Source organism: Equus przewalskii, chromosome 29 (genome assembly GCF_037783145.1).
Source record: "Equus przewalskii isolate Varuska chromosome 29, EquPr2, whole genome shotgun sequence".
Taxonomy (NCBI): Eukaryota; Metazoa; Chordata; class Mammalia; order Perissodactyla; family Equidae; genus Equus; species Equus przewalskii.
The window spans coordinates 13266516-13294152 of NC_091859.1; the positions used below are offsets into that span (position 1 = coordinate 13266516).

At 35.8% G+C, this 27637-nt stretch overlaps 1 protein-coding gene across 11 annotated transcripts in view; it reads right to left on the minus strand.

Moving 5' to 3' along the window:
- The window catches only part of MGAT4C (MGAT4 family member C), a 691584-nt gene that overhangs the window by 22209 nt on the left and 641738 nt on the right, over nt 1–27637 (minus strand). For 7 of the 11 annotated variants that reach the window (XM_070600677.1, XM_070600676.1, XM_070600668.1 and 4 more), the window contains 2 exons: nt 21749–21798; nt 14925–15075 (listed from right to left, as the gene is read on the minus strand). The gene's annotated coding sequence lies outside the window, so the exon portion shown is untranslated. Of the gene's footprint in view, nt 1–1179; nt 1261–14924; nt 15076–21748; nt 21799–27637 lie in introns of all 11 variants that reach the window. The other 4 variants (XM_070600669.1, XM_070600667.1, XM_070600670.1 and 1 more) reach the window with 1 other exon arrangement.

Below are 27637 nucleotides of genomic sequence, written 5' to 3' on the forward strand. Positions count from 1 at the left end.
TTATTTCCCTCAGAAAGGTAGAGTTGAGCTGGGTAACTTAAAGTTTACTTTTGTGTCAAGAAACTTGAGTAATGAATTTTTTTTATGTACTTTAAAACTTCCTGAATGAAAATATCCAATATCATTTGTCAATAAATCAGCACATATGATATTGTATGTAAGACCTGTAAATGTTCTTCTCTGTTTACTATTCTTAAATAGGTGTAAAATTTTAACTATGTAAAAATATATAAAGAAAAAGATTAAAGAATTACAATGATATATTAATACGGTTGTGAGCATTTAATACTAGTATGAATGGCTATTAGTTTCTTCTTTATAATCTTCTATATGTCCTAGTTAATATATGTTAATATTTAAATATTTAATTTAATAATAATTTAAAACAATATATTTCTTTAAAAAAGCCCCTGAAATTCTACATATATTTTCAAAATTATGCAAAAAACTTTGAAGCAAAATACTAGATGGGATTAGTTCTAAAGGTAAAAATTGTTTGTGCTCTGAGCCAAGAAGTGTTTCAATTCTTCTTTTCCTTTCCGTATTTTTTAAAATAACTGCTCATATATTAATTCTTTTGGGAGATATAATTTTGTTTTCTAAAAAGACTCATAACTATACTCTAACATCTAAATGGACAACGTAAGCCATAAAATTCTACGACATAGAATTTGAGTGATGAATAATTTCAGGTCGACTAGAGGTGCTAATTCAGATATAAGAAGACAAATATGATTAACCATCCTACAAACTACTCTTGGTGAAAATGAAACAGCCATTTCCATAGTCAAATGCTCAAATGGCAAGCCTATAAGCATCTGTCGCCTAGGCATATATGTATAGCAATGACATAACTGATATTTTTAAAATGCATTTTAAAGTCTCAATTCCATTTATTCATCTTGTTACAAGAAATCTTAACATATTTTAATATATCAGTTTTTTTCAATTCCCACACTGTGGGGAGAAAAAACAAAGTCTTAATTCTGTTTCCATTAGAGGATAAACCAAATGAACTAAGATTGTCATTCAACTGTTAATGTTACTAGGATTGAGCCTTGTTTTTACTCTGGCTACTAATTTCTTAAAGTAGGTTGTCAATATTACAATAAAATTGTAATAAAAGATTTATTAACCTAGATTCGTCATCAGTTGCTTAAACATAATCTTTATACCAACCTTCAGTCTCTTTTTCTCATTCTCCCATAGTGTGAATTACTTTATTGATTACGAAGCTATGGCCTGAACGCAAATGAAAATCTGTAATGAAAAACTCATTTTAGAAAGAAATTAGTAAATTCAATAGTGGAAAACAATTTTCCTGTGTTCAATCTTGTAATCTACTTTGCGTTATTTCCCACATGTACCCTACACATCAGTGATTCATGTCACTGTGCACATAATCAATTAAAATAAAAGAATTACATAAAATATGTTTCTCCAATGCTAACCTCCAGCTCTCTCATACTAAAATAGTTATATTTCTATATTGAATATCTAACGATGCTATTAGAGAGTTAAACAGTTTTGCAAATACATTCACTGTTGAAAAATTCATAGAATAACATTTCCTTGTGTTGTTTTAGAGATTATATAACTTATTGAGGAAAACAGGCTATTAATATAACCAATGAAAAAGCACTAAAAAATTCTAAATTTTACAGGAATTTATTATATGGTAGGCACTATGCTGTAGGACTTTCCACATGTATTGTCTGTATTAATCCTACTAGGACTCCAATAAGTGAATAGTATGATACACATTTTTTAATCAAGAAAAAACGAGGATTAACGGAATGTTTAACAAATTTGCCCAAGGTTGCGTAGTCACTGAGATTCAAACCAAAGATCTATCTGACTTTAAATACTGTGCTCTTAAACATCATACTATTTTGTTTCTCTTCATAGCGTGAAAATAATTCATCATCAACTCAATCCTAATGCTTGGGATTCCTGTACAAAAAAACATATATATGTACATATATATTTATATCAAAATATATATCCATATATATATTCACCTGCCAAACTGGCCCATACTAGTGAAGGTACAATGATAAATTAGGAGGAATACTTCTTTCAGTACTATAGATACGTTGTAGTGGCGATGGCATGTTTATATCGTGTCTTGAAATCTCACGTTTTTGCTAATAAAAAATTCTTTTAAAAGTTATAATAAATAAAGCAAGTGTCTAAGTTTCATTCATAAGGAGTGGGAATAGAAAGAGGAATTATATTACTTTCATTTTTTTAATTACACAAGTAAGTACACAAGCAAGAATCTGTTAAAAAAAAAAAAAATAGAAGCTGTGAATGTCCCCCTTCCCTCCACCCCTCTAAGTTTTTACTAGAGATAAACAGTTCTCCCCATAATTTAATTTTCCAGGGCCTTTTCTACACCCATGAGCACCCACCCACACACCCACACCCACCCCCCACACACACACATACAGACACCTGCTTAAAGTAACACAATTACATTGAACCACATTATGTGTATTGCTTTGCGTCTTCTTGTTCCTTAATGTATATTGGAAATCTTTCCATATCAGTACAAATAGGGTACTTTATTCTTTTATACTGCTGAATCGCCTAATTGAAACACTTATTTATTTGGCCCTCTCCTTATAAATATATCTGTAAGTTGTTTCCAAACAATCGCTATTACAAAAAATGCTGCGGTAGAAATTGTAATATGCCTTTGTGCATAATTTTTGGATATAATCCTATAAGTGAAATTGCTGGGTCCAAGGGCAGGTACACTTACTATAGATACTGCCAACTCCCTTTAACCTTATAGTATTTCCCTGTGTATTAAATGTAACACTGTTGGAACTGGTTCTGTGTTTATTGTCAGCATTTCAAATAGATCCCTGTCTCCTGATAAATTCAAACAGATCTGAGAGATTGCTGTTGACAGCTTAGTTAAATAAGCTTTCTTAGCTCTTCCAATCCGTGTGTTCATAATTCCTCCAGAGCCGGAGACATTATGAAAAGGGTCCTTTCTAATTAAAGTAGCAACAGCCAAGTATTTGTGTGTGGCTCCCTCTACTAAGGAGAAGGCAACTGCCACTGAATATGTGCATGTTTCAATCTGCATTGGATTTGGTTTCTAAAATCATTATTAACCAGTCCTTAGTGTATGATAAATAAATATGTCTACATTCTTAAAAGAAAAATAGTAGCAAAAGAAAGCTCTAATGAACCCTTATTTGGAAACCTTCAGGAAATAGAGGACTTTTAACTTCTACACTACGCCTCATCTCATGAGCAAACTGACCATTTGGCCTCATAATAGACGGTGAAAGATGCTGTGAGGAGACCGCGGGAAGCATTTTCATGTGTTTTTTTCTGACTCTTGGCCCTCTGATAACTAAGCAGTAAAATAAGACTTTTTCTGTCTTCCATGTCTCCACAAAAACAATTGCCAGTGACAAAGCTGAAATTTCCTAACAAGAAGCATTATTTAAAAATAATTATAAATTTTTGTATTCTTTAATAATCTTCTTTTCATTATGTTTGTATTCTGAATTTATAATTTTAAAGTCACACTTCTCATTTGTGCTTCATTGCCTACTCTAATGTTTAATAATTAATTACTTAATCAAATCTTATAGTGTAATACACTATGTTTCTTGTCCAGAATTTTTAAATGTACATGGTTTTCCATGAAATTCGTATGAGGAAAAATATGGAGAATATAGGTCATTACAGACTACACATTTTAACTGTTTTTCTATCTGGTTAAAACTTCTGTCCCAGTAATAAAGCATTCTGATTTAATGGGAAATTTTCCACTCTAACTATTAGCCAAAAATTTGGAATTTATGTGAATACATGTAACACTGAAACTATGTCAAACATAGCTTAATATTTCACGACTCACAAAAGAGTTCAGAATCTTTCAATGCCCCATGGCCATTATGATAGCTTTTACTATAAGTTTCCAGAGATTTGATTAATTCTAAAATTCACTTTGCTAAGTTCATCTTTGAAATAATAGTTTTAGACTTTAATGTGCTCATTCATTTTTCCTAGAAAAATAATGTACATGTGCTGTAATAATTAGTCAATATAAAATATTATATATAGTTAGTAATGGCTTATAATCAATATGATATTTAATTTTATGTCCCATTTGACCTGAGATATTTAAATTTTCCAGCCTTGAAAGCAAGAGCATCCAGTCCAGAACATTTCAGACACATGCTGTTAAAACTGTTCCGTCAACTGCTGTCTCTTTTTTTTATTTTTAAAGATTGGCACCTGAGCTAACAACTATTGTCTATCTTTTTTTTTCTGCTTTATCTCCCCAAATCCCCCCTAGTACATAGTTGTATATCTTAGTTGCAGGTCCTACTAGTTGTGGCATGTGGGACATGGCCTCAACGTGGCCGTACGAGCGGTGCCATGTCCGCGCCCAGGATCCGAACCAGCGAAACCCTGGGCCGCTGCAGCAAAGCGCACAAACTTAACTACTCGGCCACGGGGCCGACTCCTCAACTGCTGTCTCTAAAGAATATCTTGCATCTTTCAGATCCCTCTGCCACACTCCTCTGCATAGTCTTTCTTAAAACAAATCTGACCATGTCACTCTCAACCATGAGATTCCATAATTCTATTTGCTGATTGCACAAAGTTCAAATTCTTTTGCATGTCATTAACAGCTCCTGTCACCTTTTCTGGCCGTAGCAGTTGACAGTATTCCACCCCTAACACCATGATCTATGTCTGTTCAAATATACACACTCCCCACCTCAGCAGCTCAGCTGATGCTCCCCCGATGAAACATTCTTGATTTTCCCTCCTCTGGCAGAAGTCATCAGTATTTTCTTGGCATCTTGTGTGTAACTTGTAACTTGTTCATCATATCACCTTTAACACTTTGTTGCAATTATGTCTTTGCACAATGCTGTTTTATTTTCTCTAATAAACTCTGGGCTCATAGAAGACAAGGAAAGCATCTTTATATTTACCTTATTTAGGAAAATTTGTACCTCAGAGATGTTCTCCAACATTTTTGAATGGAGTTTTAATTGATGAATTTACCATTTGAAAGTACATCTCACAAAAGCATGGCTTTAATTAAAATTTGAGAAAGCTTTAGTGGAGTTTCAAGGAAAGTGTTTCTAATTATAAGACATTATTTTACTAGTCTGTTTGCTATATGGTATGCAAAAGGGTGGATGGGAGTGTGATCCTGCGGGAGATTCTGGGAGCTGGGAGCAGGATTTTTGCATTAAAACAAAAGCTCTCGTGAAGGAAATAAGAGTGAAAAATCTATATTATAGCTAAGAAATGACGTAAGATCTCTCATGAAATACCCTCATTTATCTACATGTTCACTCTGCATGTAATTATTGCGAACTTTTACAATTATTATAATTTTGATCATTAAAATTGGAGAACCAAACACTGTATTTTCAGTTTTCTGGTTATTGTCTACAGCATTTAACATAGTAATAGTCATATGATTGGCACTTAACAAAGACCTTTTTAAAGACTGAACTTATTAAAGATGAGAGGTAGTAAAGTGACTGATGCTTTTTAATGGACAGTGGTATAAACATTAGAAGCAGATAATAGCAGCATATTGAACTCTTAGTAAGTGCCAGGCACTGTATTAAGAATTTTATGTACTTTTCAAAAAACCAACTCTTGGTTTCATTGACTTTTTTTGTCTCTATTTCATTTATTTCTTCTCTGATTTTTATTATTTCCTTCCTCCTACTAGTTTTGGGCTTTGTTTGCTCCTCTTTCTACAGTTCCTTTAGGTGCACTGTTAGATTATTTGGCATTTTTTCTTGTTTGTTGAGGTAGGCCCAAATTGCTGTTAACTTCCCTCTTAGAACTGCTTTTGCTGTGTCCCATAGAATTTGGCATGTTGTATTTTCATTTTCATTTGTCTCCGAGTATTTTTTGATTTCTCCTTTGGCTTCTTCATTGACCCAGTTGTTCAGTAGCATCTTGTTTAACGTCCACACATTTGTAGCTTTTCTGGTTTGCTTCCTGTAGTTGATTTCTAGTTTCATACCTTTGTGGTTAAAAAAGATGCTTGGAATTATTTCAATCTTCTTAAATTTATTGAGACTTGTTTTGTGGCCTACTATGTGATCTATCCTGGAGAATGGTTCATGAGCATTTGAAAAGAATGTATATTCTATGGTTTTTGGATGGAATGTTCTGTAGGTATCTACTAATTCCATCTGGTCTACTGTGTTGTTTAAGGACAATGTTTCCTTATTGATCTTCTGTTTGGATGATCTATCCATTGGTGTAAGTGGAGTGTAAAAGTCCCCTACTGTTATTGTGTTTCTGTCTATTTCTCCTTTTATCTCCATTAATAATTGCTTTATATATTTAGGTGCTCCTATGTTGGATGCATAGATATTTACAGGTGTTATATCCTCTTGTTGGATTGTTCACTTTATCATTATGTAGCTCCTTTTTTTGTCTCTTGTTACAGTTTTGTTTTAAAGTTTATTTTGTATGATATAAGAATTGCTACCTCAGCTTTCTTTTCTTTGCCCTTTTCATGGAGTACCTTTTTCCATCCCTTCACTTGTGTATTGGAGAGGACGTGGAGAGAAGGGAACCCTCGTACACTATTGGTGGAAGTGCAAACTGGTGCAGCCACTAGGAAAACAGTATGGAGAGCCCTCAAACATTAATAATAGATCTACCATGTTATCCAGGTATTCAACTGCTGGATATTTATTCAAAGAACTTAAAAACATGAATGCATAAAGGTACATGCCTGTGTTCATTACAACATTATTCACAATAGCCGAGATTTGGAAGCAACCTGGGTGCCCATCAAGGGATGAATAGATAAAGAATTGTGGTATATATACACAATGGGATACTATCCAGCCATAATAAATGATGAAATCTGGCCATTTGTGACAACATGGACAGAACTTGAGGGTATTATGCTAAGTGGAATAAGTAAGAGGGAGAGAGTCAAATATGGTATGATCTTATATAAGTAGAAGATAAAAACAATGACAAAAAACCACATAGAAACAGAGATTGGATTGCTGGTTACCAGAGGGGAAGAGAGGAAGGAGGAGGAGTAAAGGAGTGGTGATGGACTGTGATTAGCCTTTGGGTGGTGAACATGATGTTATCTACAGAGAAATCAAAATATGTAATGACATATACCTGAAATTTATATAATGCTATAAACCAGTGTCACCACAATAAAAAAAATAGCCAAAAAAATTTTATGTACAATATTTCTTCTAACCGTCACAGAAAACTTGTGACATAGGCATCATTTTTATCTTTGTCATTTTACACACGGGGAAACAAGTTTATTGAGATTAGATAACTTTTTTAAAGATATACAACCTACAAGTAATAGAGGTAGGGCTTGAACTCAGAGGCAGCTGATTTCAGAGCCCAGAAATTGACAACATAGTCTTCCTTTTTTGAATTTGGGTTGAAAGAGATTGCCGGTTATTTTAGCATAGAGTGGCATACTGCAAAAGTCTTATTTTGTACATTTTTGAGATGGGAGATTAACTTGGGAAAGGACAAATGAGTCACAATGAGAAAATAGGTGTAATAAATTATCCCACAAATGCAGAGACATGGGGAAATCACTGTAAGCGGAACCTGGACAATGGGTTAGTGCAGCAATCATTTTACGTGAGGATATGCCTTTTGAAACCAAATTGTGTGAATAGGAAAATAAATTCTATTAGTTATTGAAGATTATTTTTATTGGAATAATGGCTATTTCCATAATGTTTGTAAATACACAGGGACATAGGTCAATTGGATAAAAAAATCAAAGTTCCTGTGCAAATTGAATTTTTTTTCATTTTCAGAAAATTGTGAAAACACTATAAAATCAGTTTTAATAACCCAAAACTTCAGCATATTATTTTGTTCCACATTAATAGACTTTTTTTTATGAAGTGGCCTCTGATGTATGGTGTCATTACTTTAAAACCATTGTATTTTGTAATTTAATTTAAAAATGTTCATTGTTATATACATAAAAAGTTTCTAAATGTAAGACTTCTTTGCATGATATACTCATTTATTTTCAATACAGTCAAATTTTAATATCAGAATTAAATTTATATGGGGCCGGCTCGGTGGTGCAGCGGTTAAGTGCACACGTTCCACTTCTTAGCGGCCTGGGGTTCGCCAGTTCAGATCCTGGGTGGGGACATGGTACCACTTGGCACGCCATGCTGTGGTAGGCGTCCAACATATAAAGTAGAGGAAAATGGGCACAGACGTTAGCTCAGGGCCAGCCTTCCTCAGCAAAAAGAGGAGTACTGGCAGTAGTTAGCTAAGGGCTAATCTTTCTCAAAAGAAAAAAGAAGAATTAAATTTATAGAAGCCATCTTTGGAATCTTATAGTTGAGTATTTTTGTGCAGGTAAGGTTATGTGAAGCATTACTATTTGTTTTTGTTTATCCATTTCTCTGTGTGTTGTATCATATTCTTTTTTAATTCTTCATTTATTAATTTATTTGTGACTTTTTTTGTGCCTACCATGTACATGCATAAATCATGAGGATGCAAATATAAAGATAAGATTTCCCCCTAAGAAGCTTAGAGTCTCTTAATGGAGAGTCTTTTAAAGTTTATTAAATATCAACTCATACTCTGCTTAAGAAGTATCTCTGCTTAGCAGAGCAATAATTAGAAAGGAAGAACAATACTGCTCCTGCTGAAGGGAACTCGTAAACCCAAGCTAGCCAGACCACTCAAGTCTGCTACTTGCATCTAAGAGGTAATATATCAAATAGCAGTGAACATGGGAAGCAGAAGAGAATGTCTTCATCATAATCTTACTGCAAGTTAGTCATGGAGTTGCAGATAGTGTTTTCTTCAAAATATACATTTATTATTTTCCACAACAAGATTTTTAAGCATATGTTCAGTATGCACAGGCATTCTGCTGGGGTTGGAGGCAGATAGATGCATAACCAAGACAAATTTCTTTCTGCCCTACTATAGCACAGCATCTTTAGAAACCATTTTGAGAGCCCACCTTCTCTATCTGGATATACAGACATCTGTAATTTGGCGTGTCCTAAATCAAGTTCATTTTCTGTCCCCTCCTCAACTCTACCCACGTGTATTCTTGGGCCTGCTTCCTTATTTTGGCTAGTGACAACACGATGTCTCTGTGCTGCTGCCTGAAGTGAAAAAACCTCAGCATGGTTCCTGACTCTTCTTCTGTGGCCCTCACTATGACACACGCCATCCCTCATGGAGTATGTAATCCAGTTCTGTCAATTCTGTCTCAGAAACCTCTCTGACATTTTTCTGTTTATCTTTTCTACCATTTCTTTCTCACTCCTCTCCCTTCTCTAGAATGTAAGCCCCCTGAGAGCAAGGACTTTATCTGTTTTGTTCAATGCAGTATCCCTAGTTCTTAGAAGAGTTCCTGGCACATAGTAAACCCTCAACAAATATTCGTTAAATGAACAAATTAATTCCTCTTTCCAAAATAACATAACAACAATTAATATTTTTGGAGGATCGCTATTTGCCAGGCACAGGGATATATGCTTTGTAAAAATTTCATATTTAATCCTCAGAATTACCCTATAATAGATTGGCACAACAAGGGTGATTAGACTCAGAAGACCACGTTCATAAATTCAGGATTTTACTTAATTGCCCTGTTGTGATATTGTGATTTATAAGAAATAAATATTTGGTCTTCATCCAAGGTTCCTAGCTGTAGCTCCCCAAACCCTTGGAAATTCCTAAGTGATAAGAGCTTAAAGGTGTCTCTTATGTTTATAAAGTCACTTTTGGAATGGGCTTAAGGATGGGGATGGTTTGCTGGGAGAACCAACCATGGGATTAGGGAGTTGGAACTTTTAGTCCCACTCCTGAACCTACTCGGAGAGGAGAGGGTCTGGAGGTTGAATCAATTGCCAAAGGCCAACGATTTAATCAATCATGCCTATGTCATGAAGTCTCCATAAAAACCCAGATGCATGGGGTTTGGAGAGCTTCCGAGATGGTGAACACATGGAGGTGCTAGGGGAGTGGCAAGTTCTAAAAGAGCTAGAAGCTCCACCCCCCTCCCCATTCCTTGCCCTATGCATTGCTGCCATCTGACAGTTCCTGAGTTATATCCATTTTTAATGAACCAGTGATCTAGCAAGTAAAGTGTTTCTCTGAGTTCTGTGAGCCACTCTAGCAGATTAATTGAACCCGAGGAGGAGGTTGTGGGAACCTCTGATTTGTAGCAAGTCGGTTAGAAGTACAGGTAACAACCTGGACTTGAGATTGGCATCTGAAGTCTAAGGAGGGGGTTGGAGGAACCTCCAATCTGTAGCCAGCAGGTCAGAAGCACAGGTAACAACCTGAGCTTGCGACTGGCATCTGAAGGGGGTGGGGTTAGTCGGTCTGGTAGGACTGAACCCTTAACCTATGGAATCTGACACTATCTCCAGATAGATAGTGTCAGAATTGAGTTGAATTCTCGGACACCCTGCTAGTGTCCGAGAATTGTTTGCTGTTGCCTGGGAAGTATTCATCCCCACATATACCTGTTCGAATTGGGTTCAGGAACCAAAAACACCTGCCCAAAACCACTCATTCCTACAGTTAGTCTTTCCTAATGTCAGCATAATCTTCCTAAAGATCGATCATAATTCTATTTACCCATTTAAAACCTTTCGATGACTTATATCTCCTTGTCATTCCATGTTAGGTACATTACATCTCGGCTACAGCCTACATTTCCAGTCTATTTTTCAGACATTCCAAGAATCATTATTACAGCTGTGCAGGCCTACTCGCTTCCCAAGTTATGCCCTTCACCTCATCGTGTGTGCCTTTGTACTATTGTCTTCTGTGCCTGGAATTACTTTCTCCTTGCCTGCTTAAATAGCTCCTATTCATCCTTAAAATTCAACTCCAAATCTTAGCCTGAATCAATTTTGAAGAGATAATGTGGAAACCAGATACATCTGAATTTACATCCTAAATCATTCTGCTTACTTGCTGTGTGATTTTAGGCAAGATCTTAATCCTCAAGTTCTTCAGTTTAAGTTGGCTCATTCACACCTGATTTCAAGGGTTATTTCTTTGATTAAATGAGATAAGGAAGCAACTAGAACTTGGTACACACTCAAACAAAAGTTTACCAGATCAATTCCTTATCCTGACATCATCAGTTAGATAAACTGCTCCATTTAGTTCACATTTCTATTTGAAAACTTGTAGAAATTACATTTCTTAAATTTTCAAATCTAACCATATGCCTGTCACCAAGTAGATTGTAAATAAATAAATGTTGCATTTATTGATGCATCTAAGATATAATTATATGTACTAAAAGCACACTATGCTTTCTTAAGCCAAATGTAGTTTATGTGTTATTATTCCTTATTACTAGTAATAAACAGTTGACTGATTCTACGCTTACATGAGCTTTGTACACCTTTTACATCAAGAGTACCACATAGTTTTATTTGTTCAGCATTAGAGTCAAGACCTATCAAGCTTTGGTCAGGGTGGGTGAGTCATGGGAAAGAAAGGAATATCAAAAGGCAGTGCACAGACAAATTGAGTGTGGGGCTGGATCTGCTGTCACACCAGAAAGAATAGCTATCACTATCGTGGAGACATTGCTGATTCAAGGCTGATGTTAGTATGCTTTGTAAATAGCCTATTTAAATACATACAAATAAATTAATAATGAATTTAATAAATAAAATTTAATGTTTAATGAAATAAGTAATAAATTATAAATAAAGTACATGTATTTAATTTCCTAAATTAAATAAATAATATAAATGTATTATCAATAAATTTAATAAATACATACAAATAAATTAAATACATCCATACTGCTTTTAAACTACTTGGGCAGAGATCTGGCCTGGTAAAAACCAGCAGAGTCTTCTACCAGTGTGAGAACACAAAATTTCCCTTCTGCTTCTTGTGGCAGTCACAATTTCCTGCTGGATGAGGTGTTAGCAGGCTGGCTCCCAAAAGAAAAATGGAGGGGAGAAGTTGCTGAAATATTTCTTGAAGATTATTAATTAATTTATCGTTTTCTTTGGATTCATTTTCTTCATAGAGGAGAGAACTGCTTATCTAATTTAAAACTATTGCCCCTGATATTAGTGATGACATCTTATTTACACCTAATAGGGAACTTTTACAAGACAACTGTATTGCAATTAGATTCTAACTCAGTTTTCCTTTTATTCATTGACGAATGTGTGTAACTCTTACTAACCTTAAAAAGAACTGAGAAAGCGTAATGATTTCAGACTACAATGTGTCAAGGGGTTAATTTGAATTGCATATAACTATATTTAGATGCGCAGTTTAGAAACAACCATTTAATGATAATAACCAAGTTTCTTAACTACAAGTAGCAATTGACTTGGGCAAACATTTGTTGTCCCTATAATCCTATTAAAAAAGCACTTTGGGAATTCAAGTTTATTTTTTTCTGTGTTGGAAATATCATCTTTCGTTTTAAAGGAGGGAAGGAAAGAGATGACAGGAGGTCTAAGTCGTGTGCCATTTTACAGAAAAGGCAAAGGAGGCTTGGAGATTTAAATAATTTGCCCACATTCATACAACTATTAAGTAACAGGATAAAAATTCATAGTTAGGTTTGTACAGTTTGAAATCCCATGCTAACCGGTGAAAAAAAAATTGCTTGTGAACAATTTGTGTGATATTTATGTGCTATAGTCTGAACGTTTGTGTCCCCTGCCCCAATTCATATGTTGAACATCTAATGCCCAAGGTGATGGTATTAGGAGATGGGGCTTTTGGGAAGTGGTTAGGTCAAGAGAGTGTAGCTCTCAGGAGGGAGATTAGAGCCCCTATAAAAGCAGCCCCAGGGCCAGCCCCTGGCCACGTGGTTAACTTCCCGTGGTCCGCTTTGGTGGCCCAGGGTTTTGCTGGTTCGGATCCCGGGCGCAGACATGGCACGCTCATCAGGCCATGCGGAGGTGGCGTCCCACACAGCACAGCCAGAGGCACTCACAACTAGAATATACAACTATGTACTGGGGGGCTTTGGGGAGAAGAAGATAAAGAAAAAAAAACAAAGAAGATTGGCAACAGATGTTCGCTCAGGTGCCAATCTTTAAGGAAAAAGAAAAAAAAAAGCAGCCACATGAGGATATGACCAGTAGTTTGCAACCCCGATAAAGACCTTCATCCACTCATGCTGGCACTCTGATCTTGGACTTCCAGACTCCAGAGCTCTGAGAATTAAATGTCTCTTGTGTATAAATTCTCTAATGTGTGATGTTTTGTTAGAGCAGCCGAAACAGCTAAGACGTTGTGTCTGTATATTGATACTGAAGTTGAAATCAGTGTGATTGGGGAAGAAAAAAGACGACACTCTATGCTAGAGGTCTTTACTTGGCTATGTCTGTATTTATGAGATGAGGCTTGTAATGTGTCTTAATATTGGTGAGTGTGACTACCTGTACAGATGGTACTGCATCAGATAAAGTACATTAAATGGAAAACTTCACTAGAACCAATGACCAACAAACACTTACTGAGAAGTCTACTATACACAAAGCATTGGGTGGTTTCTTTTTAAAAGAAGGTTGAAGAGACAAGACTAAAAATTGATTAGATGCACTACATATTTATGCATTGCTTTCTAATGGAATATTAGTTTATATTGTAATATGGAGGAAAATAGTTATCATTTACTCAGTGGTCCAAAGCATATTTTACTTTTTAAATTATGAAAAAGCCACCTAAAAGTCAAACTGATAGTCATAGAATATTCATGCTATGGAGAAATGTGAAGATCATTAGCCAAACAACAACTTTATGCAGAAGGAAAAAAAAAAATCAACACTAGAGTCCAAATGACTGATTTGACTTGTTATTGATGGGACAGAGAGTAGCCTGAGGTTCCCTGACTCTCAGTGCAATGCATTTGAAATGATTCCAAATTGTCCTTAGAGTCGAAGATCATAGTGATCATTAGATTCAAAGTCACCAACGACAGCGTAAAAGAAGTATAATCAAATATGGGAGAAGTAGAACTTAAATGCCACACTTCAGATGGATATTCTATGTAAAATTGGAAGCACCACAGTCAGTGGTTCTGCCCACATTATAAATGATTGTGCTTTTTCTACTGAGTCCCAAATGCAATCTCTTTGGGTTGAGGCATCATCTATTAAATACAGGCATCTCAAGCAGTACCATCGCACTCCGTTTGATGAGTAATATGTTCACACATAGGAACTAACAAAAACAGAGAATAGTAGATTTCTATCTCCCATTTCCTTCTCAGGTTCACAACGGGGTATCCCAAGTTAAATGGGGGTAAAACTGCCTACATGTAAATTTACATAAATCGTTATTTCTGTTTCTCTCCCACTCTCTCTCTCTCTGGTTTTTGCTGAGATTTTACAGTTTTATTTATTTGAATTAAATTTGCTTAAAATGTTCCTACATTTTAAAGCATGAGAGCAAAAGATTGCATAGATTTTTAAAGAAAGAGCAAGTCTAGATTATGAATATGTAGAATATCAGTATCCATACATCAATATCAATATGTATGAATATCAATAACAAAGCAACATATCAATTGAAAGATCTAAAAAATGGGAATTTCGTGACAACATCTGCAATGTTCAAATAATATAAGTTTCACAACAACAGTTACTTGAGGATAATCTAGATCCTAACAAGACTGACTTGGTCCATGCAGTGTGTGAAAAAGGAAGAATTTCAGATAAATATCTTGATTTCTTTTTAAACTAGAGTACATAGTTACAAAGCGGTTTCACTCCCACATTGCAACAAGTGGCTGGACTTAAGGAATATCTAATTCCATTTAGATGGGTAAGGCTGTCTCCGGTTTCATACAATCTCCCCTCCCTCCCCAACTTCTTAATATTTTACTACTGAGCTGCATCACTCATTTATATTACCTATATGATTCTAGGCAGTTGAGTATGCAACATCTGATCCAGAGGAAAGGGAGTCCAAGCTGTAAAACGTTTTAGTATTTTTCTTCTTAATGGTTTGGTTATCCTTGAGGTGAAGAGAGATGCAGTATACACACTTTATGCATTTTCCATCCTGTTAGGAAAGGAAAAAACAAAAACCAAAAAATCTTATCATTAGATGTGGCTCTCTTAGTTTAATATCATTAGATTTTTCCTCATCTGACCTCCAATTATATATATTGATAATCAGAGAAAAACATTCTGATTTCTATATTTGTCTGCCTAAAAGGAGCACATTTCCTATTTCGGCTATTTCTGGTCTCTGTGAAAGTGAATTTTTCATGGCATATCCACCATGTGCTTTGTATTACTTGACTGATACCGACCCTGATATCAATTTCCCCACATTAAACCCATCGTATATGAGGTTAAAACCAAAACACTCATTCCCTGCTTACTTACTGGCTTCCTGGCTTCAGAATCCACTATCCTCCATGAAGACAGACACCGTCAAGGACAAGCACCTGGACTATCTCCTCCGGCAAAGAGATACGGGCTGGTGGGAAAGCTGCTGACCAGCAAGGTCACAGGCTTCCTCCTCTCTGCAAGTGTCTCAAGGCCAAGGACAGGCTGGTGGGAAAGCTCCGACCAGCAAGGCCATGTGCTCCCCCTCCCCTACCTAAAGCCCCAAATAAAAACCCTTCCTTTTAGCTGTTTGGGGAGTTTGGGATTTCAGCGTTAGCTGCCCTCTCTCCTTGCTCAGTGCTGTGCAAAAATAAAATTCCTACTTTCTTCCACCACACCTGATGTCAGAGATTGGCTTGCTGTGCAACGGGTGAGTGAACTCACTTCAGGTTCTGTAACATGGCTACAGTGAGAAATTTTACTGATTATGCCCATACATGTATTTTCAGCTTGAATAATATTTATATTTCTTATTGTCAATTAAGAAATTAGCAACATTGTCTTCCATTTCAATGTGTTCTGTATTTTATTTAGTGTGAGCCCATCTCTCAGACCCTAGTTATATCTGAGGCCCTCATTATACTTGAGCCTTTACAGCGTAGGGCCAGAACAAATGAATTTCAGATGGCAGTACTATTCTAAATGCCTCTTGCCGATTTCTACAGTATGTATAGCAGAGTTAAATCAACTGTAAATGAGGCAAAGAATTACTTTTACATTGTGTATTTGTTGGTAATCTAGGATGCTATGGTTGACTGACTGCAGAAATGTCCCAGATTCTTCACCCTTCCTTGTATGTATCCCCTTTTCAGTGTGACCTCGTGATTTCTCCTATCAAGAGAAGTGGAGTCTGTTTCCCATGTGATATAAGTTGACTTTTTAATGTATTTTGGCCAAAAGAAAGCTGTAGAATTAATAGTGCGCTATTCTAAGCCTAGAACTCAAGAGACCTTTTGTGCTTCAGCTCTCCCTCCTGGAACCCTCACTGCCACGGGCAAAGGCCAAGCTAGTCTAGCCCAGCCCAGATGGGCACAATTGCCCAGGTGACCTGAAGACTCCCAGGGAGAAAAATCTTGTTGATTTAAGCCACTAAGTCAGCAGTTTTCAAAGTGTGGTCTGGGGTCGCCTGGGGACCTCCGGCACCTTTTCTGATGATCTGCAATATCAAAACTACTTTTGTAATTATATTAAAACATTATTTGTCTTTTAATTCTCATTCTGTCAAGAGTGTACAGTGCGGTTTTCCAAAGGCATCATAATGTTCAATATCAAGACGGGGTGAATACAGAAGCAAATATGAGAATCCAGCAGTCTTCTATTGAGACAGAAAGAGATTAGCAAAAATGTAAAACAATGCTACTCTTTACAGTGAATTTTGCTTTGATTAGAAAATGTTATTTTTTAATAAAAAGCATTATTTAGGGCTGGCCCCGTGGCTGAGTGGTTAAGTTCCCATGCTCCACTTCAGTGGCCCAGGCTTTCGCTAGTTCAGATCGTGGGCGCAGACATGGCACTGCTCATCAAGCCATGCTGAGGCGGCATCCCACACAGCAGAGGCAGAAGGACCTACAACTAGAATATACAACTATGTACTGGGGGGTCTTTGGGGAGAAGAAGAAAAAGAAAAAAATAGATTGGCAACAGATGTTAGCTCAGGTGCCAATCTTCACAAAAACAAAGTTAGCTGTTATTAAAAAAAATGGGGGGCCAGCCCTGTGGACAAGTGGTTAAGTTCATGTGCTCCACTTCGGCGGCCCAGGGTTTCTCCAGTTCAAATCCTGGGTGTGGACATCGCACCACTCATCAGGCCATGCTGAGGTGGCATCCCACATCCCACAACTTGAAGGACCCACAACTAAAAATATACAACTATGTACTGGAAGGATTTGGGGAGAAAAAGCAGGAAAAATAAATAAATAAATAAACAAAAATGTTGTTTATAAATAATGTCCCTATTTGTAATGATAAAGGAAATGACAAATATCTTAAAATTTATATTTTAATTTTTACTACAGTAAATATCAATATAAAACCCACATAAACAAACCTATTTGGAGTCCTCAACAATTTTTTTTTTTGAGGAAGATTAGCCCTGAGCTAACTACTGCCAATCCTCCTGTTTCTGCTGAGGAAGACTGGCCCTGAGCTAACATCCATGCCCATCTTTCTCTACTTTATATGTGGGACGCCTACCACAGCATGGCTTTTGCCAAGCTATGCCATGTCCGCACTCGGGATCCGAGCCAGTGAACTCCGGGCAGTCAAGAAGTGGAGCGAGGGAACTTAACTGCTGTGCCAACAGACCAGCCCCTCAATAATTTCTAAGAAAGTAAAGGACCCTGAGAACAAAAAGTCTGAGAAATGCTACATTTTTATTTCTACGTTATGAGAATAGCACTTCTTCCTCAAGTAAAAATCACTATGCTTTGTCCTTCATGACCTAATTGCCCTAGCATATCATGCAGTTCCAAGGACTTGAAATCCGTAGACCGTGGATATACTTTCATTTCTTGAGTAATAGTGAGTCATTTTCAGCCTTATCCTTTTAAATTTGAAAAATGGGGCTTATTCTTTTTCTAAAACACTGTAGAAATATTGATTTATCTAATTCGTATACAAATATTTACTTGCTGATTTTATACAAAGCAGTAAATTCTGTGAAACACATAAATATGGAAGCTGAGAATTTTAACTAAGAGTATCCCTTCAAGCTTCCACTAAATTTAGCTTGAGGCTGAAGAACTCCACTGGAGTTGTGATAATCGTGCACTTGGGGAGGTGAAGTTGCTCACATTTTATTATACTAAGATTAAAATTAAGGCTTTTAAAATTTTTTGTGAGGAAGATTCTCCCTGAGCTACCATCCACTGCCAATCTTCCTCCATTTTTTTGTATGTGAGTTGCCACCACAGCATGGCCACTGGCAGGCCAGTGATGTAGGTCCACTCTTGGGAACCTAACTCGGGCCACTAAAGTGGAGAATGCTGAACTTAACCAATAGGTTACCGGGACCAGCCCAAACCTAAGGCATTGTGAACTGAAAATGTCTCACTACTCTGACATTATGTAAAGAGATGAAGTAAAAAGCAAGAAAATGATTACTCAATTCTTGAGGAGTCCATATTTATCAAAAAGGACAGACAGGTAATATGGGATCACATATCTGCTGTGATGAAAGGATTATGGGCTTAAAATTTTCTGTGGGCTAATATTGCATACTACAATGCACAACAGCTCACTAAAATATCTCATATAAGCTGGCTAATTCAACTGCATTTGAATAAAATAGCTTCTTCTGCTTAGTACTTTGATATTATCTCTTTGGCTTAGCCTCAGGTAGCTAGAGCAGAGGAAATGCAGGAAGTAGAAAATGTAATTTAAGAGCCCTTCCCTCAATGCATTGAAAGGAAAAATGAACCACGTACACTACAAATATTTGGGAAAACACAAATTACTGTGAATTCTAATTGCTATTGGACACTGTTGAAAAATAAAAATTGAAAAATAAAACAGCTTATGAAAATAAACTCAGTATTGATGGATTGAAATTTATGTTTGAAAATCTGCTCCTCCATCCCTCAAAGACAGCTTGCTATAAATTGAATGTCTCTGTAATGGCATTTTCACATTATCTAAAAAAAAAAAACCAAAACAGGGAAATAGCATGTGATGTATTTTAAAGTTAAAAAAAAGATTTATGTTAAAAAACATGGTACATGAGCATTGTAATACTATTTTCTACAAATAAGTCTAGCTGATTTAAACCAATGTGAAAATGCCAGCCTCCCAAAGAGAGTAAACAGAAACTTTTGAAATGTTTACACCAGAAAATGCCAACAACAGCTGCTTGGTATACACATCTTTCACGTGAGTAAAGAGAAGAAAAGACTTGTGTATGTGTCCTGTCCAGTTTTAGCCCCATTTTCCAACCACCATATGGGTAACTTCATTAGAGAGCCTGACTGGTCATTTTATGAATTGCCCACTTAGTCAAACAGTAAGCGTTGATGATAATTACAAGAATCCCAGAGGCTATAATATTAATATCGTGTGTTCAGGGAGTCTAAAAGATTAGAAGAAGAACACAAGTTATGCTTTTTTAATTTTCTTCAAAAGCAGAATCAAACAAAAACTATACCCATTTTCTCTGTTGACAGGGCTTAATGGTTTAGTAAGATTAATGTGATAAAATCCTTGCTTCAGGGAAGAGAAGGAAGGAACAGAAGCCTATCAGAATTATGGAAGGAAAAGGTTGAGCCATGCAGAGTTAGGAAATTAGTTTGAATTAAAATTTTAGCAGATGTCAGTTATTTGAGTTGAGTCAAAAGAGAAAAATATCACTGTTTACACTAAGTGCAAAATGTAAAGAATTAAGTATTAGCATCTTTATAAAGCCAAACACTTGAGCTCTTCTTGAAGCCAGTATATTGGATCTATAGAGTCAGAGTAAACTTTCTGATGAAAAGATAAAAACAATTAAAATAAAATTGTGTATATACACATATGTAAGTACCTTTTAAGAATCTTTGATCTGACACGAAAGAGAAATTTGCAAGGACTAAGATCAAAGTAAAAGCAGGAACCCTAAAAAGTAATCATTGAACCTAGCTTTCCTCATGAGAACTTCCAGCCATCCTTGGAAAGCTTCAGCTGCCCTTTTGACTGCTTCATGGGTAAGAGAGTGAAATGTACAACAGAAGATCTCCTCCATAAAATGAAAAATAAACCTCATGGGCATAAAAGGCAGAAAAGGAAATATACAGTCTTGTCTTTAGTGTTGGCTGGATTAAATTAAAAAGAGAGAGAGAGAGAGTAAGTTGGTCTTCACCACAGATCTGAAATCCGAACTCATGCTATGTATTTGGTCAAAAACCTAAAACAAAGCACTTATTTTAAAAGTGGTCCTGGGTGGATAGTGCCCCCTGTAGAAGTGAATATTCTAAGAATGGAACTCGAAGTTGGGCCTTAAAGAATTCTCATCAATAACATTCCACATACGTGAGATCAGAGTCAAAAACAAAAACACATAAGGAAAATAAGATTTCAGGAGATACAACAAGCAGGAACTGCAGAGTGCAATCAGAATCACAAAACTAAAATAGAGGCTTGGATTGAACATAAGAACAAGAAAGAGGAGATTATTACATTTGTAAAAGACTCTGGAATTTCTTAGCAAAAATATAAAATTTAAAAGAATAAAAGGAGATTAATTTAAAATAAGTCATAAATGCAGATCAAATCAGTGAACTGCACATAGATTTAAAGACCATGGCATTACGAAACTAGGAAATGATTTGAAAAAAATTGAGACCTAAAAGATAGAGAAAAATGGAAGAAGTCACATTAAAGGAGAAAACGAGGAGTTCCAGAATTTCTGAAAAACATCTATCCTGGAATTCAGGGAGGCCAACAAATTTAAAGTGGGATACATAAAAATTATTCCTAGATACATCATAGCCAGCTTCAGAACAACAAAGATCAAGAGATTTTAACAGCAGCCAAAGAGAAATAGCAAATTACCCACACAGATATAGCAACCAGACACAACTGACCTTCCACTAATAAATGGAATCCAGAAAACATTAGAATAAAATCTTCAATGGTATCAGAAAAATTGCTCACAACCTAGACTCACAATCCAGGGAAATTAATTTTCTAGAATGAGAAGAAAATACAAATACTTTCAGACAAAGAAAAACTGCAAAATCTTCACCAGAGGAAAGTCATAAGAACATAATTCAAGCAGATAAATAAGGTGGAAGGTTATAAGAAGAAATGGTAAAAACAAGTGGTAAATATGTAAGAAAATCTAATAGTAATTTATAATACAATAATAATAATTTCTAACTCTCGGAATAGTAAAGCCAAAATACCCACAACATAAACACAAAAGTCTGGATGGCTCACGAGAATTAAGACAATCTAGTATACTTATATGTTAGGAGGAAGTTAAAGATATTAACATGCTTGTGTGTGTTTGTGTGTACATGTACATTCACTCTGGGAGATACCTTAATTGTATTAGTTGTATCAGTATACTTTATTTTTGTTCTATGATGTATTTTTTCTTCTAGCATCAATAAATTTCCAAGTTTTAATCAAAATAGCAAGTTACATGCTTTGAAGAACTCAGAAATTTCCAATAAACATCCTCTAGAGTTCACTGTTAAAGCAGTCCTGTTGTACAAATAGAACTTGTGTACATAAAACTAATGAGCACATAACCTCAATTTAGGCATGAGTAGCTACCCCAAGAATATTTGACTAATGGAATATCTTTGATAATATATGAAAAGGTGAATGACCCTCAGAATTCCACTGTGAATGAAACCCAATCTCACCTTAAGAAAGAAGCTGTCATAATCTGTCCTGTACAGAAAGTGTTGATACACTGGAAAAAAGAAAGTCCAACATTATTAATACAATTCTTTGGTTTACTATTGATAAAAGTAAAATAAAAAGTATTCTAGATAATTTACTATTCCCACACAATTGCATTATACTTATATTTATTAAAGTTTTCTAAATTTACAGAAAAATATAGAATAAATATTTTAACATATTTTATTTTATATGTGTATATTACACAACATCCTTTTATATTAAATTATTCATTAAAAGTAGGTAAATTAAACATTTGAAGTATATATTATGTAATATAAAGATATATGTTGACAAATAAAAATGGCATGCAATAGGATATACTGGAGTACATGAGGAAGACATTTGGTATAAGCCTAATTCAGCCTGACTTTGTTTTTTCCAAAAGAGCCTGACTGTGGACATTGAGCACGCATTGTATATCTGCTTTAGATATTCCCTATGGCAAGAACAAAGTCCTTGAGATAAAGATGCAACTTCCCTCCCCCTCCCAATGTTGGCATTTCCTTAAAGATTAAGCAGCTTTCCTTAGGCTAGGAACTGACTGCGGTGCTCACCTGTGACCACCCAGCTCAAGACAGCTGACCTGCCGCCCTGCTGTGTCCATCAATCGCTGTGCTGACAGAGCAGTCTTGCGACTATTGTAAAAGGGACATTTTAATCCTATGTGAAACATCCTCTCTGGGGGTATATAACCACTCTGTGCACCCCACATCTTCAGTGCCCTTTCTTCCTTTGGGAAGAAAGGCCCCGGGCCATGGTCCTCAGATTTCAGCTCAGAATAAACTCTCCCAAATTTTCATTTATAGATTGGTTATGGATTATTTTCGTCGACAATGCAAATATTTATCTTTTAACATCACCATTGATTTTATCTGTGCTAGCAAATAAGTTAGATATATTTTATAATATTCCACTTAAGCACAGAATTATTTGCCCTTAGAAAGAAACTTCAGTCCGTATTACCCAGCTGTCCTTCACCTAAACAGTGCAGAGGCTAATTTGTTACATGTTTATACATGTTATTGATTTTTCCATCATATATAAAGGCTTACAATGTTCCAAAGATTGTTTCTGCTACATTATAAATTCGTTGCCTGGAACACAGTTTGCTATTGAATGTCTGCCAGACTATATTAACAAAGGTATTTAGAAGAAAACCATGCAGCTACAACACGATGAATACACGAAGAAAAGTCTCTAAAGATGTCTTTAAAATCGTGTGTGTGTTCTTTAAGCAGAGATAGTTTGAGGAATAAATACATTGTTATTTTGCATTACTTTTCTCCATTGTACTTAAAAGTACTATTTATGTTTTTAAAAGTTCAGCGCTTCTCTGGGCTATTTAGGCACATTTGAGGAACCAAAAACTTGATTTTCTGGAGTTTGATAGTAGGTCAATGTTTATTCTTTTAGGCAATGGTTAATTGTGAAAATTCATATGCTCTTGAGGCACACATTTCTCTGCTTCTCCTGGCATCTCCATCAGCTTTGTTCATTTCTACTTAGATGTGCTGTGGTCAGCTTCTGTGGTCAAAAACACCCTTGCTGAGATTTCCGTAATTTTCCTGCAATTTTTTCTTCTGTAGCTCCACATTTGGCAAAAATATTTGTCATCGGAGATTTATGTTTTAAAATAGTAGTCATTTTCAGATTCTCATTTCAAATAAACCATTTCTCAACATGAAGCTATTACCCTTACAGCTAATCAGCTATATCTCAGCACGTTGAGGCCAGGGCTTACAATCAGAAAGGAGACAGGCTTGAAGGAGGCCTAGCTGGAGATTCCGGGAATTTCTGTAGGCAAAAGGGTGTAGCAGGATGAGCGGAATTTTGGGCAAGCATTTTGTGTCTGGTCACAGCAGCACCTTCGAGTTGTAAAGTTTATGTTTCCAAACTTATGGATCCAACATACTGATACAGGGTGTCCAGACACTAAAGGTGGTAATCAGATGATCAGGAAATCATGAAAGAACTGTATTGGCTTTCAGAACATTATAACATCCTTCAAGACCAGGTGTCTTGTAATGGACTATGTCTGCTGACTCTTTCCACTTACTAGTGGTGTGACCTTAAATATATTTCAAGATGTTTTAACAACAAATCTGATTTTTTGCAATAAGAATTGATTAATTTTCTACAAGACTGGTTAACCAAATGGAATCTGCTGATTTGTTCTTGTGTGCATATCAACAACTGGAAACTTAAACGCACACTAAAAAACTTAAACACAAGACCTTAGGAATACATCAGTGATTTTTTTTTTTTTGAGGAAGATTAGCCCTGAGCTAACTGCTGCCAGTTCTCCTCTTTTTTGCTGAGGAAGACTGGCCTTGAGCTAACATCCACGCCCATCTTCTTCTACTTTATATGTGGGAGGCCCACCACAGCATGGCTTGCCAAGCAGTGCCATGTCCCAGGCCGCCGAAGCAGAAGGTGCGAACTTAACCACTGCGCCACTGGGCTGGCCCCTACATTAGTGATTTTTAAGGATTATATTTTCCTGATAATTGCTTATATAATATTGAGCAAAAATATCTTAGAGGGGTACCTGAGAAGAGGTATACAGGAGACAAGATTTTCAATTAATAAAAGGTAATTAAACAAAGATAATTTTCTCTGATTGCATTATCATATATTTTCTTTTTAGAAATATTATTTTGATGTAAAAATAAAATTACTATTATAAGAATCTGTCCCATTTAGGTAGAGATATAAAGGGAATGAATGAAAAAGAGAGTTTAGTTTTTCTTTTTTTTTTTCTGAGGAAGATTCACCCTGAGCTAACATCTGTGCCAGTGGTCCTCTGCTTTGTATGTGTGTCACTGCCATGGCATGGCTGTCAACAAGCAGTGTAGGTCCTTGCCCAGGAACCGAACCGGGGCCACTGAAGCAGAGCACCCCAAACTAATCCACTAGGCCACGGGCCTGGTCCCATGTTTACTTTTTTCTGATTATTATTTAGCATATTAAGTGGCATTTTCAATGTGACAACTTAGATATGATTTAGTTGTATTTACTTTCATTTTGGGGTCACTGTCTTCTTTCTGAAGCATTACTATGAACAATGGTTAATTTTAAAGACTTCTGTTCTTTAGCATGATTAAAAATATTTTGAATCACGCTACAAATAATTGTTAGCATAAAAAAGTAATTGATAGAATTACTTTATTATTTTCAAAAAATTTCCAATATTCAAACTTCAAATATTTAATATTATAGATACTTAAATATGTAATATATAAATATGTTTATAAATATATAATATAAGTACTCATGTTGCCATAATAAGAGAATGATACATTTCTATCATCTTTAAAATAAATGTAAATTTTATATCTTATAAAATGAAAACACATATAGGAAAAATCTCAGAGTTATGGTAAGTGACTAAGCATTCTACAAGGAGATAATAAACCTGGAAATAATTATACACATTTAATGGTTATGGAAGGATTTTCAAGATAAAAATCTCAGCAAGCGAAAAATCACTGTACATCAACTGTCTGAAGAATAGACAGTCCTTCATTAATGACATATATTTGAATACACATTCAGTACATCCCTAATTTCTGGATGAATGAATTGCTCAATCACATAAATGTCATCTATTACTATATTGTATGTTAAATTAAATAATAAGAAATGTGTACTTTCTGTATTAGTCCCAAGCCATTTCCTTTATGAGCACATGAGAAGCTTTAAGAATCAAATCGACCACATTACTTCACTCAGTGAAATTTACGGCAGATAAGGAATACAAAGCATGAAAGAAAATGAAAGACAGAAAAACTACCTTTCTCAAAAACTCCGTGCTCATCTGAATCTTAAATCATGCATTCTTTTCCCTTCATGTCTTTCTTGATGGGAATCTTACAGAGAAAAAAATGGGTTAAACTGACAGTGCTTCACTGTCAAGAGAAACCTATAGTCAGGGATATATCTAATTCCCAAAGCTTTCATCATTAATATTTTATGTGTCTCACGGATCTGTCCTATCTAGAAGAAAAATTTATCTTTCATTTGTGCAAGCACTGCTTGCAGAGTTATAGATTTCATCTCTGTAAACTGAGTGCTGAAATGCAAACCGCAGCTAAGGTAAGAGGCAAAATGTCCGCTGTATTTCTTTTCCTGGAGTCCGGCTACACTTCACCGGAGTTGCAGAGTCAGCCAAGCAATGTGTAAGATCTCTGGGGAACTAGGAAGGCTGTCAGTTCCATGCCTGCGTAGTTCAGCCTACACATGCGAATGCCCACCTGTTTAAACTGACTTGTAAAAGAAGATGATTAGCTATGGTGACTTTTTTTAAACTTAAACGTTGACAAGGAAGTTTGATGCCTACAATGCTGGAAATCATGAGCTTAGTCTCGAAAATTTCCTTCATTATAGATGAGATGAGCAAATGGCAAATTAATGATCTTCCAACATTTCAAACTGGAAAGGCTGGATGCTGTGCTTCAGTTGAGCGTGGCTGCCTTAGCTGAACGAAGGATACTGTGTAGGCTCATCTGGGACACCGAAGCCGAGTGCTCCCTGGGCAGTAGTCATCCAGAGAAAAGTGGAACAGACAAAGAGGGTCTAGTCCCCCGTTTCACAGTCAAAAACACATTGGGCGTCCATCTGATAGGTGCGCCTAAACCGCAGGTGCATGTGGATTCACAGGAGGCTCCAGAAGTGGAGTAGAGTTCCCTCTGTGGTTGAAAAGATTATTTCTAGAGAAATGTATTTAGTGTATATTCAAGGGAAAAAAAAAACCTGGTTTCGAGGGTTTTTTGCTAGAAAATTTAGAACTCAAAACTACAAGAAACAACTGTGTTTCTTCCCTTCAGATCTCTTATCTCAATTTTTAATTATATTTTAACTAGTATAATTATTTAACATCTTTCTGATCTTTTAGGACATAAATGAGACCCTGTTTATTTTGGCGCACAATTGTATTCCTGGAGTCTTCTACATTATTGGAAAGCAAGAGGTGTTCACTAAGTTTTTGTTAAAAGATCTGCATATGTTTCATTTTCATCAGTGCCTACTAGCATGTTCTACATAACAATTCTCAATAATGTTTGTGGTAAGAGTGATGATTTATTCAAATTATAGCTACTGATCATAAATTTACGTGAAGCACTATGTTAGAAATAGAGTGATTCTAAAATGTCTAAAATTAATTTCTAGGGCTCAAAGAGTTGACCATATAGTTGAGGGAATAAGATGTATGTGTAAAAATTATACAAAATGAAAAATATTAAGTGACAAGAGAATATATTAGCTGTAATTGTAGATGGCTATTACATACACACAAATGAAAGGACACTCCTGATAAAGAGAACTACATGAGTAAGCATGTTGGAATCAAAAAAATATAAACCACAAATAATAACGATGTTGTTAAGAATGATACACCTTAGAAGCGCTGACAGAACATCACTCCTGTCTCTAAGAACCATCTAAACCCAGCTTTCCTATCAATTTGTCTGTTTAATTTTTGTAGTAGAAACACACAGGATTCCCATGAACTGAGAGGATTAACATTCAACACTCATGCTAATGTTACCAGAAGGGCGTGAGAATGTTTCTCTTCTCACACTCTAGCCCACAGCTGAGTGCTTCAAACTTTTTAAATCTTTGCCGACCTAGAATGCATTGCGGCAGAGGGAGAATGCTCCCTTGCTTTCACTAGATCTTTACTTGTGATTTAAGTCTCTTTTCATATCTTTATCCTTTCTTCTTTAGACTTCAGTCCTTTTCCCATTCCCTTCTTCCCCAATTTGTTTCCTCAACTCCTCGGTGTCTTCATCCAGGCTATACAAATGGGAGTGGACTTTCAGTCTTTCATTTACAGCTGGAAAACC